General features: G+C 44.4%; 1 protein-coding gene across 8 annotated transcripts in view; it reads left to right on the forward strand.

Annotated features, from left to right (window-relative positions):
- Positions 1-715: 715 nt before the first annotated feature.
- WDR17 (WD repeat domain 17) overlaps positions 716-19,356 on the forward strand; it is a 150,890-nt gene continuing 132,249 nt past the window's right edge. For 4 of the 8 annotated variants that reach the window (XM_077477235.1, XM_077477234.1, XM_077477226.1 and 1 more), the window contains exons 1-2: positions 717-859; positions 1,132-1,217. The gene's annotated coding sequence lies outside the window, so the exon portion shown is untranslated. Of the gene's footprint in view, positions 860-1,131; positions 1,289-19,356 lie in introns of all 8 variants that reach the window. The other 4 variants (XR_013272333.1, XM_077477230.1, XM_077477229.1 and 1 more) reach the window with 2 other exon arrangements.

The raw sequence follows: 19,356 nt of genomic DNA on the forward strand, positions 1-19,356 counted from the left end.
AGGGCACACACAAAACAATGGTGTTCTCTGTGCCTCGCTGACACTGCAACACATATTAAGGGCTCAGTCACACTAGCTGTTGCATTGCAATGCATGACTGGTGGGCGGTGTAGTCTGGCTGGACCAGCAGTGTGTTGTTGTTTTTAAAATAAACTTTATTACATCATCACACAGTGGCATTTTATAGCATTCTATCAGCTGGCATGCGGTGACCCGCGCTGCTCTGGAAAGAAGTACTGCGCAGAGTATGTTTATCAGGGCACACCACCAACATTGGGGGAGATTTACTAAAACTAGAGCGTACAAAATCTGGTGCATCTCTACATAGGAACCAATCAGCTTCCAGGTTTTATTGCCAAAGCTTAATTGAACAAGCTGAAGTTAGAAGCTGATTGGCTACCATACAGAGCTGCACCAGACTCTGCACTCTCCAGTTTTAGTGAATCAGCCCCTGTGTTGTGGGATTGGTGCGGTGGGACTGCGCTGGAATAGTATAGCCGTGCAGCAGCGTCCCGCCACCCCTGATGTGAATGGACCCTAGTGCATGAAAACACATAAGAACACATTACTTCATGTATTTTCTGTGTACAGGATAAATGAGCTCCTCTTCTATAAAGCCTGCTGAGGAATAATGAATGCAATGTCCCTTCCATTGGCAGCACTGAACTGTCTGCACCCAGGAAGGGATGAGTTAAAAGGGATGCTGGCAGTGTGACAGACATCTCCCTCGTCCAATGGGATTGCAGTGTGTCAGGGTGTGATGGTGATGTGTCTTCCCCTGGCCTGGTGAGATCGGATCGGTGGATGTAGTGTGTGTGTGTGTCCTGTGCAGTGACAGAGGAGACCCGACCGGGGACAGGTAAGTGATCCCTGCACCATGTTACCCAGCCCCTCCCCCCTCCATCTGTCTTCCTGTGTAACATCCGGGTGTGTGTGCACTCATCTGCTGTGCATCATACTGATCAAGTCTGATGCCATGTAATCGGCTGATGTATTATCATTGTATGTGTATTCCATGTAACGTGTGAGCTGCCTATTACATAGCATGATCCCATTGTTCTCCCATCGGGGTGTCATATGATCTCCATACAGGCTGCTGCCAGTCATAATACCATTGTATTCTCTCCCTAGGTTCAGCACCTACCTGCTGTCCACACAGGTGACAAGAGCGCCACCGCTGGCTGAACTAGGAACTGCAGCTTACCTACTTACAGCAGGTAGGACTTTCTGCCCAGTTTTGGTACTGAATGGACACCATTCCTTTACCTCTATTCTGATCCACACCAAGGTGATCATATGCGCTTTGTTAACCACTTAGACCAACAAGATATTTGGGGGGGGGGCACACCCTAAAAGATGCATTAAAGATGGTGCAGCCATAAGACTATACAACAGACGAAAATATTACAGCACACACATGCGTAAAAAGACATTTACCTCCTGCAAGGCTATTTAACTGCTTGCTGACCGCCTCATACATATATACGTCGGCAGAAGGGCTCGTACAGGCAAACTAATGTACCAGCACGTGGCCCTTTAAGAGGCAGCCAGCGGGCACGCGCCCACGGTAAGCTCCGTGAGTCGGGTCGTGGGTCCTGCGGACTCGATCGCCGCGGGGATACCCGCGATCGTCTCACGGGGAGCTAATGTAAACAAGCATCTCCCCGTTCTGCCTAGTGACAGTGTCACTGATCTCTGCTCCCTGTGATCGGGAGCAGAGATCAGTGACATGTCACACGTAGCCACGCCCCCCCCAGTTAGAAGCACTCCCCAGGACACACTTAACCCTTACCCTGCCCCCTAGTGGTTAACCCCTTCACTGCCAGTGTCATTTACACAGGAATCAGTGCATTTGTATAGCACCGATTGTTGTATTAATGCCAATGGTCCCAAAAATGTGTCAAAAGTGTCCGATGTGTCCGCCATAATGTTGGCATCACAATAAAAATCGCTGATCGCCGCGATAGTAAAAAAAAAAATATTAATAAAAATGCCATAAAACTATCCCCTATTTTGTAAACGCTATAACTTTTGCACAAACCAATCAATAATCACTTTTTGCGTTTTTTTACCAAAAATATGTAGAAGAATACGTATCGGCCTAAACTGAGGAAAAAAAATGTTTTTTTTTATATATTTTTGGGGGATATTTATTATAGCAAAAAAGTTCAGGTGTTTTAAATAGCCTTGCAGGAGGTAAATGTCTTTTTTGCATGTGCCCTGGAGCATTTTGCTGGCCAAAGACCAGACCGCTTTTTGCGATTCGGCACTGCGTCGCTTTAACTGACAATTGCGCAGTCATGCGACGTGGCTCCCAAACAAAATTGACGTCCTTTTTTTCCCACAAACAGAGCTTTCTTTGGTGGTATTTGATCACCCCTGCGGTTTTTGTTTTTTGCACTATAAACAAAAATATAGCGACAATTTTGAAAAAAACGCATTATTTTTAACTTTTTGTTATAATAAATATCCACCAAAAATATTAAAAAAACATTTTTTTCCCTCAGTTTAGGCCGATACGTATTCTTCTACATATTTTTGGTAAAAAAAAAATTGCAATAAGCGATTATTGATTGGTTTGCGCAAAAGTTATAGCGTTTACAAAATAGGGGATCGTTTTATGACGTTTTTATTAATAATTTTTTTTTTACTAGTAATGGTGGCGATCAGCAATTTTTATTGTGACTGCGACATTATGGCAGACACATCGGACATTTTTGACACATTTTTGGGACCATTGTCATTTATACAGCAATCACCGCTATACAAATGCACTGATTCCTATGTAAATGACACTGGCAGTGAAGGGGTTAATCAGTGGGTGGCAGTGTAGGGGTTAAGTGTTTCTAGGGGTGTGTTACTAACTGTGGGGGGCTGGGCTTTCTTTTAGTGAACGCTGATCTCTGCTCCAATCACATGGAGCAGAGATCAGCGTCACTTGTTGCTAGGCAGAACAGGGAGATGCTGTTTACAGCGGCATCTCCCAGTTCAGCCGCCCCGTGAGACGATCACAGGTATGCCCGTGGCGATCGAGTCGGGAAATGGTTAAAGTGGATGTAAACCCGAAAAATTATTATTATTATTTTTTTTTTTTTATGTCATAATGTAGAGTATAAGATTTCCTATCATTTGAGCCCAGTCTTGCCACAAAGAGTTAATCCAGCTCTGAGCAATCCTCTTTTATTGTTCAGTGAGATAATGAAATCTTGACAGAGAAAAACTTGCATTATTTTTTAATTCCCTCCCACTCCTTTCTTCTGCTGCTCTGCAATGATTGGCTGTTCCACACCTCAGCATGATTTGGCATGCTGAAGTCATGTGGGGACTTTTCTGGGTTTTGACTGGATGTTAGTGATCATAGCAGAAGTTCAGTGTAAGAAATACACAGGAGAAAATGCATGTTGATAAGGGGAGTGTAGAGGTGGGCGGGGAGTCTACTGACATCACGACTCCACCCACTGAACCCTGGAAAACAGACCCACCCACAAAATCTGCAGTTTTTCAGGTCTTATAGCAGACAGAGGGGGGACATTTGACAGATAAGTATACATGCAGGAGGCATGTATATCCTTCTAGATAACCAATATTGCAGTAGTTTAGAAAGGATGAGAGTGGGTATCCACCACGGAGACCACTTTTAACTTAAAGAGGACCACACTGCTGCCATAACAACGATATTCAATGGCAAAGTACCGGCGTATAAAGACTTCGGGCAGTCCGGAAGTGGTTAAATGATCAATTTCTTTTCCAATCAATCTCTTTTATTTATTTTTTATTATTACTTATATAGCGCAGTCAATTTACACAGCACTTTACATATACAGTATATTGTACATTCACATCAGCCCCTGCCCATAGGGACCTTAGACTGTAAGCTCCTTATCTCACATTCATAGATACACATACTAGGGACCATTTATACAGGAGCCAATGAACTCTGCCATCAAATAATCAATCTATAATTGACATCCCATGGATATGACACACACGGGAAAGCGGATTTTAGTCGATATTTAAAGTGGACCTTCACTCTAAGGCCCCTTACACAAATGCGGAGCATTTGTCTGTTTTTCATCCATCCGTTGACAGATGAGAAACTGACATCAATGCACGGAAAAATGGATGTAAATGGATGATCGTCTATTTACGTCAGTTTACATCCGCTTCTGTCAACATCCGTTCTTTTTTTTTTGAATGGATCAAAGCCCTATTTTTCTTCTGGTAAAAAATGGATTGGATGAAAAACGGAAGTAAACAGACGAACGGTCCATTTTTGCATGAAAAAAATGTCTCCAGGGCTCAAGTGGGTAAGGACTCCAGCTTCCTGATAAAAAAACAGATAAATAACTGAACTGATGAAACAAACGGTCCACGGGTGTGTAAGGTGCCTAAGACTTTGCGTAGACTTGCAGTTGGCTGAGCATGTAGAGCAGGCTAAAACGCATGCACACTGGTGTACGTTGTGTAAGGGCACTGCGAAGCATTGTTACAACAAAGCGCACTGTTCACTTTTTCTTTTTTTTATCTGTATTAAAGTATCACCACGCCCTGCAGTGAGCCATGCTGCATTAAAATCCATACAGGCTGCGTTTTTACAAAGCACCGCACATGTATGGTGTTTTCTATGTGTGTTGAGCCTGCAATGAACTATGCAGCTCAGTGGATCTCAATGGGCATGGAGTCAATGTGCCCTAAAACATTTACAAATTTGGGTAAATACTTTAATAGATTGATTCATCCACTTTAGACCAGTCAGCGGTTTCTAAAGTGATGTTGAGATCTCTCTCCCATTTAGCAACGTAGGATGGGTGGTTAGTACTTGTTGGTGTCAACAGACATACAAGTCAGAGATAAGCCCTCTTCTATGAGGATCAGATTTGCAGGTGTGCTCGAAGTGGGAAAACTGTGGGCTAGTGGAGTCAAGACGGATTAGGGGGGTCAGAAGGTGTTTGAGTTTGGAAGCGTTCTGATGGGGTAAAGCCATGTGTCTCGCAGAAAGAAGGTAATGGAATTATTTTCCCAGCTAGTATGAGTTTGTGTGAGTGGATCAAGCCTGCTGTGGACCATGCTGATAAGAAGGATGGGGAGGTCCATGCCGGATAGAACACCAGGTTGCAGAGGAAGGAGAGCATGGGTTTATGGTTAGAGTGTAGACCGTAACGCATTTTGAGTCTGTCCCATATGAGGAGAGAGTGGAGCATTATAGAATTAGTTAGGGTACGGCGATGTGATGGGTCTAGCCACAGAAGGTTAGCCACTGATAAGGGGTCACAATCAATAGATTCTAGGGCCTCCCACAGAGGGACTTCCTTGGTGGCATGATACTTAGGAAGTTGGGCCAACTGGGCAGCATAGTAGCATGCTGGTAGCTTGGGCAACCCGAACCTGAATGGGGAGGGTACGGAATAAATAGACTATTTTGGGTAGAACGGACATTTTTATCACCGTTGTTCGTCCCAGCCATGCAAGGGGTATGAAGGACCATGTGGACATGAGTGCAGTGAGGTGAGTGAGCACAGGGGGGTAGTTTGCCGAGTATAGGTCAGAGGGGTTAGCAGGAAGTTTGATTCCAAGAAAGGGGATATGGTGTGAGGACCATGGAAATAGGAGTACTTCATGTAATTGATCAATTTACATTTTTATGCCTTGAGTACACCTTTAAAATCATGTTTCACTGTTCTCTACGTACATCATCAGCCAGAAACAAATGAAAGCACAGCTACTGATTTTTAAAAAAGTATATTTTGTATATACAGTGGGGATCGAAAGTTTGGGCACCCCAGGTAAAAATGTGTATTAATGTGCATAACGAAGCCAAGGAAAGATGGAAAAATCTCCAAATGGCATCAAATTACAGATTAGACATTCTTATAATATGTCAAAAAAAGTTAGATTTTATTTCCATCATTTACACTTTCAAAATTACAGAAAACAAAAAAATGGCGTCTGCAAAAGTTATGCACTGCTATAAATTCCACTATTCCAAAAGTTTCGATCCCCACTGTATTTTGAGCACTTTAAATTTTGTGCGCTATAAAAACAGCTGATGGAGAGCTGGCCATGAGGGTACCACTAGATTTCCATACTTGGAATATGGATATGGGTCACTTTAAAGGATAAGCTTACCTTTTATAACATGTTACATGTTACATCCATATTCAGGGTGTAACATGTAACATGTTACAAACTGACCACCCTCTGCTGTGACAGCTAACAGGGAATCTTCTCCCCCCGCTAACTGTCAAAATTTTGTTAAAAACGCAGCCGTCTGGGGCTCCGCCCACCTGGTCACGTTACTCGTTCAAAGTGCTCTGTGAATAAAAAACTACAAGGTCTGGCAGCCAGTTTTCAATTAACTACCACGGCACTGTGAGCAATGTAGTAGTTCATTGAGTCTTCCTGTCAGAATGTATCAGCTTCCTTGTATGAGGTACTGTACGAGCAAGCCATTACACTGACAGATCTGCAGGAGACCTGCATGGCATTAGCAATCTGCTGAGCGCTGGTGCAATGCTTTCACAGGCTCCCAAAACAAAAAATAATAAATTAACATTTTTTTAACCTGCAAAAATATTGCATTTATTATTTTTTGTTAAAAGGTGAACTTATCCTTTAACCTCCCTGGCGGTATGATTAGTTCTGATTTTAGGTGCTGAAAGCGGTACAATTATTTTGCATGGAAATTTGGTGTTTTATATTGTAGGCCTGCAATTCTTAGGCCGCGTACACACGGGCGGACTGTTCGCCCAACTTTGTTTGTCAAACAGTTTCGGCAAACAGTCCGCTCAAACTTAGCATGGACGGACATGGCCACACACGGCACTTTTTGAGCGGACTGTTTCAGCGAACTGTTTGCCAAACAGTTCGCTCAACTTTTGAAATGAACGGACTCGCCCACGTAAGGCGGAGGCAAATCCGCCCATTTCGAGCGCGTGTACAGGTAGGCGGGGCCCGCGAAGGAGACGTTGCGGGCTCCGCCGCCTGGAATGGACTTAAAGGGGAACCCCAACGCCGAAAAAAATCGGCGTGGGGGTTCCCCCAAATTCCACAACAGACCCTTGTCCGAGCACGCTACCCGGCCGGCCAGGAAAGGGGGGCGAGCGAGCGCGCCCCCCCTCCTGAGCCGTACCAGGCCGCGTGCCCTCAACATGGGGGGGTGCCTTGGGGAAGGGGGGGCCACGCGGCCCCCCCACCCCAAAGCACCTTGTCCCCATGTTGATGAGGACAAGGGCCTCTTCCCGACAACCCTGGCCGTTGGTTGTCGGGGTCTGCGGGCGGGGGGCTTATCGGAATCCGGGAGCCCCCTTTAAGAAGGGGGCCCCCGGATACCGGCCCCCCACCCTATGTGAATGAGTATGGGGTACAATGTACCCCTACCCATTCACCTGTGAAATAAAGTACAAAAAAAACACAACACAGAGAAAAAATATTTTATTGCACAGCTCCGGGGGTCTTCCGTCTTCGGGGGTCTTCTCGCCGGACTCCTCCGCTATCTTCGTGTAGCTCTTTTACTAGCGGAGGAGCCCGGCTTTCTTCCTCCCCGCCGCCGGCCTCTTCTCCCGACTTCGGGGGTCTTGTCCCCCTCTTCGGTTCTTCTGCCGGGCCACCGCGCCTTCTTGTAGCTCTTTTGCAGGCGGTGGCCCGGTCTTCTGTCGCCGCTGCATTCCGTTCTTCTGTCGCCGCCTTCGGTTCTTCTGCCGGGCCACCGCGCCTTCTTGTAGCTCTTTTACAGGCGGTGGCCCGGTCTTCTGTCGCAGCTGTCGCCGTCGCCGCCTTCCGTTCTTCTTCTTCTTCTTCTTCTTCTTCCCCAGGAGATGTTGACACGTCGCTCTCTCCGGCCGGAATGCCAGAGCCGCGCTGTGCGGTCACTTATATAGTGACAATGGGGCGGTGTCACATGTTATATGTCACATGGGTTGGTCACATGGTGACCCCGCCCCCTTACGATGTCATAGTCCCCATGTGACATCAACCCATGTGACCAACCCATGTGACATATACCATGTGACACCGCCCCATTGTCACTATATAAGTGACCGCACAGCGCGGCTCTGGCATTCCGGCCGGAGAGAGCGACGTGTCAACATCTCCTGGGGAAGAAGAAGAAGAAGAAGAAGAAGAAGAAGAAGAAGAAGAAGAAGAAGAAGAAGAACGGAAGGCGGCGATGGCGACAGCGACAGCGGCGACAGAAGACCGGGCCACCGCCTGTAAAAGAGCTACAAGAAGGCGCGGTGGCCCGGCAGAAGAACCGAAGGCGGCGACAGAAGAACGGAAGGCAGCGGCGACAGAAGACCGGGCCACCGCCTGCAAAAGAGCTACAAGAAGGCGCGGTGGCCCGGCAGAAGAACCGAAGAGGGGGACAAGACCCCCGAAGTCGGGAGAAGAGGCCGGCGGCGGGGAGGAAGAAAGCCGGGCTCCTCCGCTAGTAAAAGAGCTACACGAAGATAGCGGAGGAGTCCGGCGAGAAGACCCCCGAAGACGGAAGACCCCCGGAGCTGTGCAATAAAATATTTTTTCTCTGTGTTGTGTTTTTTTTTGTACTTTATTTCACAGGTGAATGGGTAGGGGTACATTGTACCCCATACTCATTCACATAGGGTGGGGGGCTGGTATCCGGGGGCCCCCTTCTTAAAGGGGGCTCCCGGATTCCGATAAGCCCCCCGCCCGCAGACCCCGACAACCAACGGCCAGGGTTGTCGGGAAGAGGCCCTTGTCCTCATCAACATGGGGACAAGGTGCTTTGGGGTGGGGGGGCCGCGCGGCCCCCCCTTCCCCAAGGCACCCCCCCATGTTGAGGGCACGCGGCCTGGTACGGCTCAGGAGGGGGGGCGCGCTCGCTCGCCCCCCTTTCCTGACCGGCCGGGTAGCGTGCTCGGACAAGGGTCTGTTGTGGACTTTGGGGGAACCCCCACGCCGATTTTTTTCGGCGTTGGGGTTCCCCTTTAAGCCCATTCCAGGCGGCGGAGCCCGCGACGTCTCCGTCGCGGGCCCCGCCTACCTTCACACGCGCTCGAAATGAGCAGACTTTCCTCCGAGCGGGAACAGTTTGCTCATTTCGAAAGTAGCCTACACACGGGCGGACTGTCCGCGCAAACACAGTTTCAGCGGACAGTTTTTCGGAATTTCCGAAAGACTTTGTCCGTCAAACTGTCCGCTGAAACTGTCCGCTGAAAGCCCACACACGAGCGGACTGTCCGCCCAAACACTGTTCAGCGGACAAGGTTGGGCGAACAGTCCGCCCGTGTGTACGCGGCCTTAGGAATAACTCTCTTAAATCTGTTCAAACCAAAGTCTAGCAGACATCCCGGGTATGATAAAGTTTATAATATAATAAATAATGATAAATAATAATAAAAATTATTCAATAATGTAATCAAATCCAAAAACACTGAAATTTGCTCATTTGCAGAATTGACGCTGTCATTAGATTTAGTGTTTGATGACGAATTTCCCCACAAATCTCTATCGCTCAATTCTGCAAGTGATTATAATTTATTATCGCTGTTTTCTAGTTGGTTTAAAATCACTTTTGACATAAAGGGACAGTTTTTGGTTGCTATGGGCAATCTCCAATTTCCAGGCAGAAAAAACTGTATTTATAATATAAAAGTGCATGCAGGGCACTGCGCAGACCACTAGGGACAAAGGGGGTGTGTCATTTTTTTATACAGTACTGTAATCTGTAAGATTACAGTACTGTGTGTGTTTTGTGTCTTTTTACTTTTTTGAATTTGGCGCCGATCTCCGCTCCCGTGCGCTGTAACGTCGCAGGGAACGGAGCTCGGCGTTACTTGGGCACTGTGAATCGAGCGGAGGACAGCTCGATCACACAGCGGGGAGGACATCGTTGGATCTAGGGGACAAGGTAAGTAACTTCTCCCTGTATCCTCCCTGTATCCAGCAATGCGATTCCGAGTCTGGCTCGGGGTTACCGCTTGTGGTACTGAAATCCCAGCCCGAGCCAGACTCGGGTTACCGCTAGGGAGGTTAAGGCCTTGCTCACACAGGTGTTCTATGGTGCACACCCATGCAAGGGCTATGTTTGCCCACATGGGATGAAAAGGTGTGTTCCATGCATCCCCCATGCAGGCAGTCCCATTTATGTAAATTGGGATGTAGCAGCTGTTCCCAATTTGACAGCTGTGTGATTGCAGGTGAAGTGCTTGTCTGCTCTCTGTTTCTTAAATCCCTTTCACACCAGGGTGTTTTGCAGGCGATATAGCGTTAAAAATAGCGCCTGCAATCCGCCCTCAAACAGCTGCATCATTGTCTCCAGTGTGAAAGCCTAAGGGCTTTCACACTGGAGTGGTGCGCTGGCAGGATATCAGGAAAAGTCCTGCCAGCAGCTTCTTTGGAGCGGTGAAATCAATGGGGCAGCGCGGCTATACCGCCGGCAAAACGCCGATATTGGGGTGTATTGCGGGCGGTTTTTAACCCTTTCTCGGCTGCTAGCGGGGGGTAGAAGCGCCCTGCTAGCGCCCAAAATGCACCACAAATCCGACAGTAAAACGCTGCTACAAATAGCGGTGTTTTACCACCGACGTGTAAAAGCACTCTTACAGCGGAACTTCAGTTCCAAGTTAAAGCAGGACTAATCCCATCAATTAAATGGTTTCCCAAAACAGTTATATTCAATGCATGCCATGAATGATAACTGTCACATTTGCTTGTGTCTCAACCAAACTGGTCATATGGTTGTCATACCTGATCATTTGTATGGCACCATGGCAAATGCAGATCAAGCAAAGACTAAGATGACAGCTTCCATTGGCTGTAAAGCATAGGATGGTGTAGTTTCTGATTTAATGGTTATTGGTTTCTCTGATTCACGCCTCTTTTGACATGATCAGCCCATCTCAGTTAATGTTGTTGAATGAACACAAACCAGTCATTGTAATCTTGTGATCAATAATGCTTAAAATGCATCTCTATATTACACACATGGCTAGCCCATAGCATAGGTATCTTTTCTTCTGTTCCATGCATACATTTACATCAGAACTATCACTTTCTCTGTTGGAGGTTCCTTTCTGAAATCAATGGGGATATTACAACCCCCGATTCCAAAAAAGTTAGGACACTGTGAAAAATCTATATGAAAACAGAATGCAATGATTTGCAAATCTCATAAACCCAGATTTTATTCACAATAGAAAATAGAAAACATATCAAATGTTCTTCCTATTCTTTTTGTTAGTACTATTTTTTGTTTCCCAGTCCCAACGTTTTTGAAACGTGTTGCTACTATCAATTTTACAATTACCTTATTTTTTTCTTAAAATGATTTTATCAGTTTAAAGTGTTGGGTTTGTCTTTTTAAAAAAAAATAACAAACATGTTATACTTGCCTTCTTTGTGTGATGGTTTTGTACAGAGTAGTCCTGATCCTCTTCTTCTTGGGTTCCCCACCTTTGCCCCTGGCTCCTCCCCCTTGACCAGTGCCCCCATAGCAAGCCGCTAGCTATAGGGGCACTAGTGCATGTTCGCTTCCAAGCCCTGCTCTATGCGTCCATAAGACACATAGAGACATGGCTTGTCCCCACCCTCTACTCTCTCCTCATTGACTCACTGGCTTTGATTGACAGCAGTGGGACCAATGGCTCCCGCTACTGTTTCAGCTAATGAGGAGAGAGAGACCCGGAACAGCCGGGGTTCTTGTGCACAATGCTGATCAAGAATGGGTTCCATATTAGGGTGGGATTGTGGGGGGAGCTGCACCCAGAAGGTTTTTTACCTTCATGTGTGCAGGTAAAAAAACCTTCAGCCTTTGCAAAAACTTTAAACATTTGTGAATACAATATGGGTTTATGAGATTTGCAATTCATTGTATTCTGTGTTTATGTAGATTTTACAAAGCATCCCAACCTTTTTGGAATTGGGGTTATAGAATTTAACATGTCAGGCAGCTTCTTTTCTACTTTAAAGGAGTTCCACCCAAAAATGGAACTTCCGCTTTAAGTGAAGGTGACCCCCTGACATACCACATTTGGCATGTCATTTTTTTCTCGAGGGGGGGGGGGGGGTCGGATACCCTTTTCAGAGGGTCCCAGCTCCCACTTCCTCTTGGCGTACTGTGGCACCGGAAGGGAGATCACCTCTCCCCCTCCCTCTCGGCAATCATCTGGGACACGTCACACATCTCAGATGATGGCCCGGCCAGTCATTGCTCGCCGCACAGCTCACAGCCGGGCACCCGCAGGGACATTGCCGGCAGTGCAGAGATGAGGGGGAGACAAGCGGGGCTTTGTTCCCCCGCATCTCTGGACCCTGGGACAGGTAAGTGTACGATTATTAAAAGACAGCAGCTGTAGTATTTGTAGCTGCTGACTTTAAAAAATTATTATTATTTTTTTTTATTAAGCGGAACTCCGCTTTATGGTTACATTAGAAATCGAGGAAGTTTCATCACACATTTTTGCCATTCCAAAAGTATCCAAAAGTTTTTCTCTTTATTTCTACTTTTCTACATCTTTTTCTAACTTACTTACAGTCAGTTTTTTCTACATTTAAATGCAGATCGGGTAAGTTCTGAGTTTCCTTAAGCCGCTCTAATTAACCGCTGATAGCAGCTCTTTCTCCAACGCGCTGCATTTAATTGATTAGCTGTCAGAGTACTGTATATTGATAACCTTGTGGTGTCTGCTGGGTGACCATGTATACTGTAGACCGAGACTGTGCATTTATAGGGCTCTTTGTTCAATTCAGTGTATGTAAAGACCAAACTTTTTTTTAGTTTGGATGAGAATGAGGAATGGTCAAGATTCCTGTCAGATATTGTTTTTCCTGTATGTGAGATTTCCCTTGGGCTACTTTCACACTTGGGCGTTGCGGGCGCTGGCAGTAAAGCTGCGCTATATTTAGCAGTGCTTTACTGCCATTTTAGTGGTGCTATGCGGCCGCTAGCGGGGCAGTTTTAACCCCCGCTAGTGGCCAAAAAAGGGTTAAAATCACCTGCAAAGTGCAGCAGCGGGTTTGCAGCGCGGCCGCATTGTTTTCTATGGGAAATGGCGCTTTAGGAGTGGTAAATACACTGCTCCTACAGTGCTCCAAAGATGCAGCTTGCAGGACTTTTTTGACCGTCCTGCAATCGCACTGCTCCAGTGTGAAAGCCCTCAGTGTGAAAGGGGCCTTACCCTTTTTGTCCCAGAAGCACAGCTGGAATCAAGAGGAGATCCCTCAGAAATGAGGGGATATCCCTTTTTAGACAGTTGTCACCAGAACAGGCTTACCCATTGGATGATTTTTTCCCTCACCTCCAGTTCCTAGGACAACACAAAAATTTTTTATACTGTAGTCAATGGTCACCAGCACATACAGAGAAGGTGAAACTTCCCATTGGGGACACAGTTCCACATCATACTGTTTACTTTTTTTTGGGGGTTAGAATTTTATTGAAAGGTCACAAATAACTAAATGACTTTAGCTGCATTGCAGTGTGATATGGTGAATTGCAACTTACTACACTGCACTGAAAATTGTACTGCATGCCGTACTTCTTTCAGCACACACCACCTCAGTGTGATGGTGGGTAATGGTCTCAAAAGGAATACGATTTTTTTGTTTTTTCTTGCTTTGAGCTGCACTGGGTAAGAGTGCTCAGTGCAGTTTCAACACACCAGGTTTGAAAGTGCCCAAACTGTTTTTTTTATGGAACAGGTGTCCCCATTGGAAGGTTTCCTATCACCTCTTCTTCTGAGGATAATTCCAAAATTTTGGATTTCCCTTACTTTCTTTGTGTCAATGGTCACCATTACAAACACAGGGATGAACAGACAGAGGGTCTAACCTTTCCCCACTAAATCCTAAATTAAAACAAAGGTTTTTGCAGAGAAATACACTTTCAATAAAGGAGCATGGAGGTGAAGGTGATGCTTACAGCAGCTAACCTGCATTAGAAAAATTACAGATGAAGTCTGATTGGTGATTATGTCAAGTTTTAGTTTTCACTAAAATTATGTTGGTAAATTCTAATGCCGCGTACACACGGGCGGACTGTATGGCGTACTTAGTCCGTCGAAATACATTTCAGCGGACAGTCCGCTCGTATGTGGGCTTCAGCGGACTTTTTCAGCGTGCAGTCGGACGTACTAAGAATTTCGGATTTTTCTAAATTCTGTCCGTCGTACTTTGGTTTCAGCGGACAATCCGCTCGTCAGTATGCTAGTTCGACGGACTAAGAATGGCGCATGCCCAGAAAGGATTTACACGGCGGAAGGGTGCTTTGCTGTGTATTGGACTTCCTATTTCTAGTCCCGTCGTACGTGCTGTACACGTCATCGCGCAAGCTTTCGTCGGACTGTTTGGGTATCCGTGTGTGGTCAAGTCCGTTCAGTGGAAAGTATCACGGACTGTCCGTCGGATTGTATGACGGACTAAGTACGCCATACAGTCCGCTCGTGTGTACGCGGCATAAGGCTGCATTCCCACCTTCACGATGCATCATGTTTTTATGCACATTTGTCGTGCGACAGCAAAGGGCGGCCCGTTCACGTAAATGGACTGCCCTACATGCAAGAAATATGACAAAAGTAGCTCCTGCACCTTTTGAGCCAAGTGTGTATTGGTGCTTTTTTTTTCCATGCAACAAAACACGTGACTACTAAACACATTTGGGGTGCCAGTAAGAATTAATAACACCGCAAGGGCAAAGCAGATTTTGGCAAAAATGTTCGCAGGTTTCTAGGAACACGGCTATTCTCATAATGCAAAGGTGTGAATGCACTCTAAGGCCTCATTGACATTGCCCCTAAAGTTATGTGCAGGTATAGACAACTTTTAGGCCCTTAAGAGGCCTAAACTTAGCTTTGGCAGTGCCAGAGTGGATGAGGTCTAATGCAGCGTACACACAATCAGACTTTCTGGCAGACCTGGTCCGGCGGACCGGAATCCGCCCGAGATAATTTGATCGTGTGTGGGCTCCAGCGGACTTTTTTTCCCCAAAAGTCAGACGGACCTAGAAATAAAACATATTTCAAATCTATCCGACGGACTCCGACTGGCTAAAAATCGGGAAAACCGTTCGTCTGTGTGCTAGTCCGACGGACCAAATATGACGCAAGGGCAGCTATTGGCTACCGAACTTCCTTGTTTAGTGCCGTTTACGTCATCACGTTCAAAGCGAACGGACTTTCGAACGGACTTAGTCCGGTCGTGTGTGGCCAAGTCCGTTTGTTCAGAAAGTCCGTCGGACCTCTGCCGAAAGTCTGTCGGGAAGACTGTCGGACCTAGTCCGTCGGAAAGTCCGGTCGTGTGTATTACAAAAAGTATGGAACTCTTTCTTTCAACTGAAATGTGGTAACTCGACATGTCAAAAAACAGAAAAGTCCTCCTTACGTTGCCATTGCAGAGTACAATGTCCCTTCCCAGAGATTTAAAGCATAGGGGGTTATTTACTAAGGGAAAATCCACTTTGCACTCAAAGTGCACTTGGAAGTAAAGTCACTGTATATCCAAGGGGGACATGCAAGGAAAATAAAAAACAGCATTTTAGCTTGCACATGATTGGATGATAAAATCATCAGAGCTTCCACTCATTTCAGATCTACCCCTTAGATTTAGAGCAACTGCATTTCCAAGTGTACTTGCAGTGCAAAGTGGATTTGCCTTTCGTAAATAACCCCCATAGCGTACTAGATTGGATTGTGGCAGAAGGCACCACAAACCATGTTGAGCTGGTCTTATCATACCGGTTGAAAGTTATTTTATTTCAGTGGATGGAATTATTCCACCATGGCAATGTAAACATGAGTAGATTGAAGGCCCCACTGTTCCTTTATCTGCAAAATATTTTCCATAGACACATTTACTGCAGGAATTAAATATCAGGAGACACCACTTAGAAAATGTTTTTGTGCCCTCATTAGTATAAGACATATTATTGGTACTGTGTGTTTTGTACATATGGAAAAGTAATTATCATAATTAGACTCCAGAGAAATCTTGCCTTTAGGAGGTTTCATTGACTAATCCTCAGGTACTCAAACGGTGACATTATTATATCAGGGACCAGTCACAGGCTTTCACACCTATCATCAGTTATTCAGAGGAGATGTCCAATTATTACATTGATTTGCATTTAAATATAAAACCAACAGAAAAAAATAAAAATAAATAAAATAAAGGAATTCTGGCAAATACCTCTATCATGCCTCCTGCAATCATTATCCAATATGTATGTGTGTATTAGATGGACTCCCCATTGAGTTGTCTATGATGGGTGAAGTATTCATTAGAAAGATAAAGCCCATAGATTGAGAAGCAGGATTCTGCTCCATGCTGTGGATTGATAGCTGCCTATATTGCTTCAGCAGTCTACTGTATATTAAGGTGACCGTACAAATAGAATTGTGCATTTATGTATACCATTTACCATTTGCTCAAAAACGTTATTAGCTGTAAATTAGTTCATTCAGATGGGAAATGTATTGTCTGGATTTTTACATGTTAACACATAGTTGCATTATATGTATTGACCTGATAAAATCTGTTAGCCAGATACCCTAGCCCTACCTCTTTAATGTCCATAATTGTGCCAGTCAATTGTATACTTTAAATACAATGGACTTCAGTCAATCAGATGTACAACATAGGACCATAACCTTGACCGACATGGTTTGGTTGGTGCAAACATTATCTACTAATTAGGTGACAATAGAAATGATTGTTTAATAGCTATACACATGCACTGATGTGGTCTTCGACCTATTGCACCTTCCATTAGAGACGTGCATGCACATTTATTATGTTAGAATGATTCACTTTCAAAATTTGTTTCATATATTCGGATTTGTTTTTATATATTCATTTTCCATTTGTATTTCAGAAGTTATTTTGAAAGATTGTCTATATTTGTTTTAAAGTGTTCATTTGTTATTTCGTTAGATTACTTATGGACTTCTCTATGGGTTGGTTGGAGGTGGATCCATCAGAATCTCTGAATCATAACATAAGAAAGGGAATTACATTTATTTGGGATTCATTATTATGTTATGATTCAGAGAGCTGCACGATTATGGGCAAAATGAGAATCACAATTTTTTGGCTTAGAATAAAAAGATCACGATTCTTGCAATGTAAAATATTTCACATTATACAAAAAAAATTAAAATTAAGGGCTAACTTTACTGGTTAGTGGGTTTTTTTTATTTTTGTTTTTATAACCACCATTTTATTCTCTAGAGTGTCTACTAAAAATATATATAGAATGTTTGGGGGTTCTAAGTCATTTTCTAGCAAAAAAAAAAAATGATTTTATCTTGAAACCAACAAATGTCAGAAAAAGGTTTATTGGTTAAGTGGTTAAACGTTTTTCACTTAGGCTTGGTTCACACAGGGGCGACTTGTCCAGGCGACTTCGCCCGCCTGACAAGTCGCGCCCCATTCTGTACTATGGAACCGTTCTAATAGGAGCGACTCAAGTCGCTCCAACTTAGAAAAAAGGTTCCTGTACTACTTTGGGGCGACTTCAGGCGACTTGCATTGACTTCTATACAGAAGTCGTTTTGCAAGTCGCCGCTGATCGTGTGCAGGTCAAGGCGCTGCAAGTCGTGCCGCCCCTGTGTGAACCGAGCCTTACACACAAAGTCTATTCCATTGACAAATTGTTACAATGTTTATACTTAAGTTCAACTGATAAAGAATGTTTTTATTCTTGGCAGACTGCCCAGTTTCTCTTCCTTTCTTTTGAAGGCTGTGGCTTCAGAAAAGCAGAGAGAATTCTTTGCATAGAAAGAATTGTGAAACACTCTAGTCAAGATCACGATAACAATTCTTGACGATTAATTGTGCTGCTCTAATTCAGAGATTCTTATTTCACTTATATACCTTACTGTATTCATTGCAATATATTTTTTATTTTACATGCAGTGCATTTTTTATAATGAGGAAAAATGTTAATGCAACAAAAAAACTAAATGGATCTGATGCAAGTATCGTTCGTTATGTGGTTACGTTATTTTGGATGCTTCAAACATTAAAGTAGAAGTTCACCTTAACACTAAAATCTCTAAATCTACAGGCATACACAATCTAAGAATAACTTATCTAGCCCTGTAAAGAATAAATCGCTATACATACCTTTTCTGAAGCCGCAGTGGTCGCACGCTGAGCTGTCAGCGGTAGCTTCACTGTGGAGGTGGGTGCAGAGGAGGCATCAACCATGGAAGCCCCATAGTAAGTCTATGGGTGTCGTCACTTCCCTGGCATTTCACAACCGTTTTTGGCCGTCTCCTGAATGGAGCTTCTGGCAATGGAGACTGAACCAGACCAGCTTCAAAAAAAAATGTATGTATAGCGATTTTTTTTCCTTTACAGGGCTAGATAGCTTAGTCTCAGATTGATATTAAGCAGAGGCAGCTCATACCATTAATATATCATCTCCATCCATAGCGCAATCTCTCTTTTTTTAATTTTTCATAGTCTTAGATTGTGGATGCCTGTAGATTTACAGATTTTAATTTTATTGTGAACTTCAACTGTAACAAAAAGTTAAAATGGAACAAATTAATATAAATTAATTACGGTAGTTGTTTCGTTTTCAGATTCATTGAAATGTTTTACTATTGTGATTTGGAGATTCAAATGCATCCAAATCTTTGAATACATATTGAAAGAAATCACACGTTTATCTTCCATCCCAGATTTTCATATCCAGTGAGATATGTCTCAGATGCAAAGGTTGACAGCATTTCTAAAGTGGACTTTCACCGTTTCCTTAAAGTCTTCCCTCCTACCTCTTACAGAATTGCAAAAATTATTTTTTCATATCTTTCTCTGGCCAACCACTTGGAGTTTTATTGTCAATAGTGCATGCTGAGGAAGCATATACATAGTTGGGACTGACCTTGAGCAAGCTTCCTTTCCCACTTAAGCTTGGGGAGGGTGCGAGCATAGTGTTCATGATCCAGCCTCAGCCCAGGAGGCCTTCGCATGTGTTTGGCGCAAAGCCTGGGAGTGTGTTCATGGAAGCCTGCATGTCCAGGGTGGTACTATTGCTTTATAAGATCCTGGGTGAAAGGTGCTTCCAAGAGAATGGGTTTCTGGAGCGAGGAAGATGATGCCAGGGGTGACTTTGCTGCAGCAATTCCTGAGGAAAAAGGAACTCTCAAAAAGGCCTCTGTATTGTCTGAGGGGATCATTGAGGGTGCTGTACAAGGTACAAGATGAGGGTCTCAGCTTAAAGGCTCTCTATCTGTTCTGGAGTATATGAAGGAGTTTGCAAAATTCAATAGGAGTGTCTGAATTTCCTACTCCTCTGAGTTGCTTTTTTTTGGTATAAAATCTCTAAAAAAAGCATTAAAATGATTGGTGCTTAATTGTTATACATCCTGTATTTTCAGCCAAGGACTTAGCCTGCCC

This window comes from Lithobates pipiens, unplaced genomic scaffold, assembly GCF_037356315.1.
Source record: "Lithobates pipiens isolate NorthernLeopardFrog02 unplaced genomic scaffold, aLitPip1_a1.2 Scaffold_13, whole genome shotgun sequence".
Classification (NCBI taxonomy): Eukaryota; Metazoa; Chordata; class Amphibia; order Anura; family Ranidae; genus Lithobates; species Lithobates pipiens.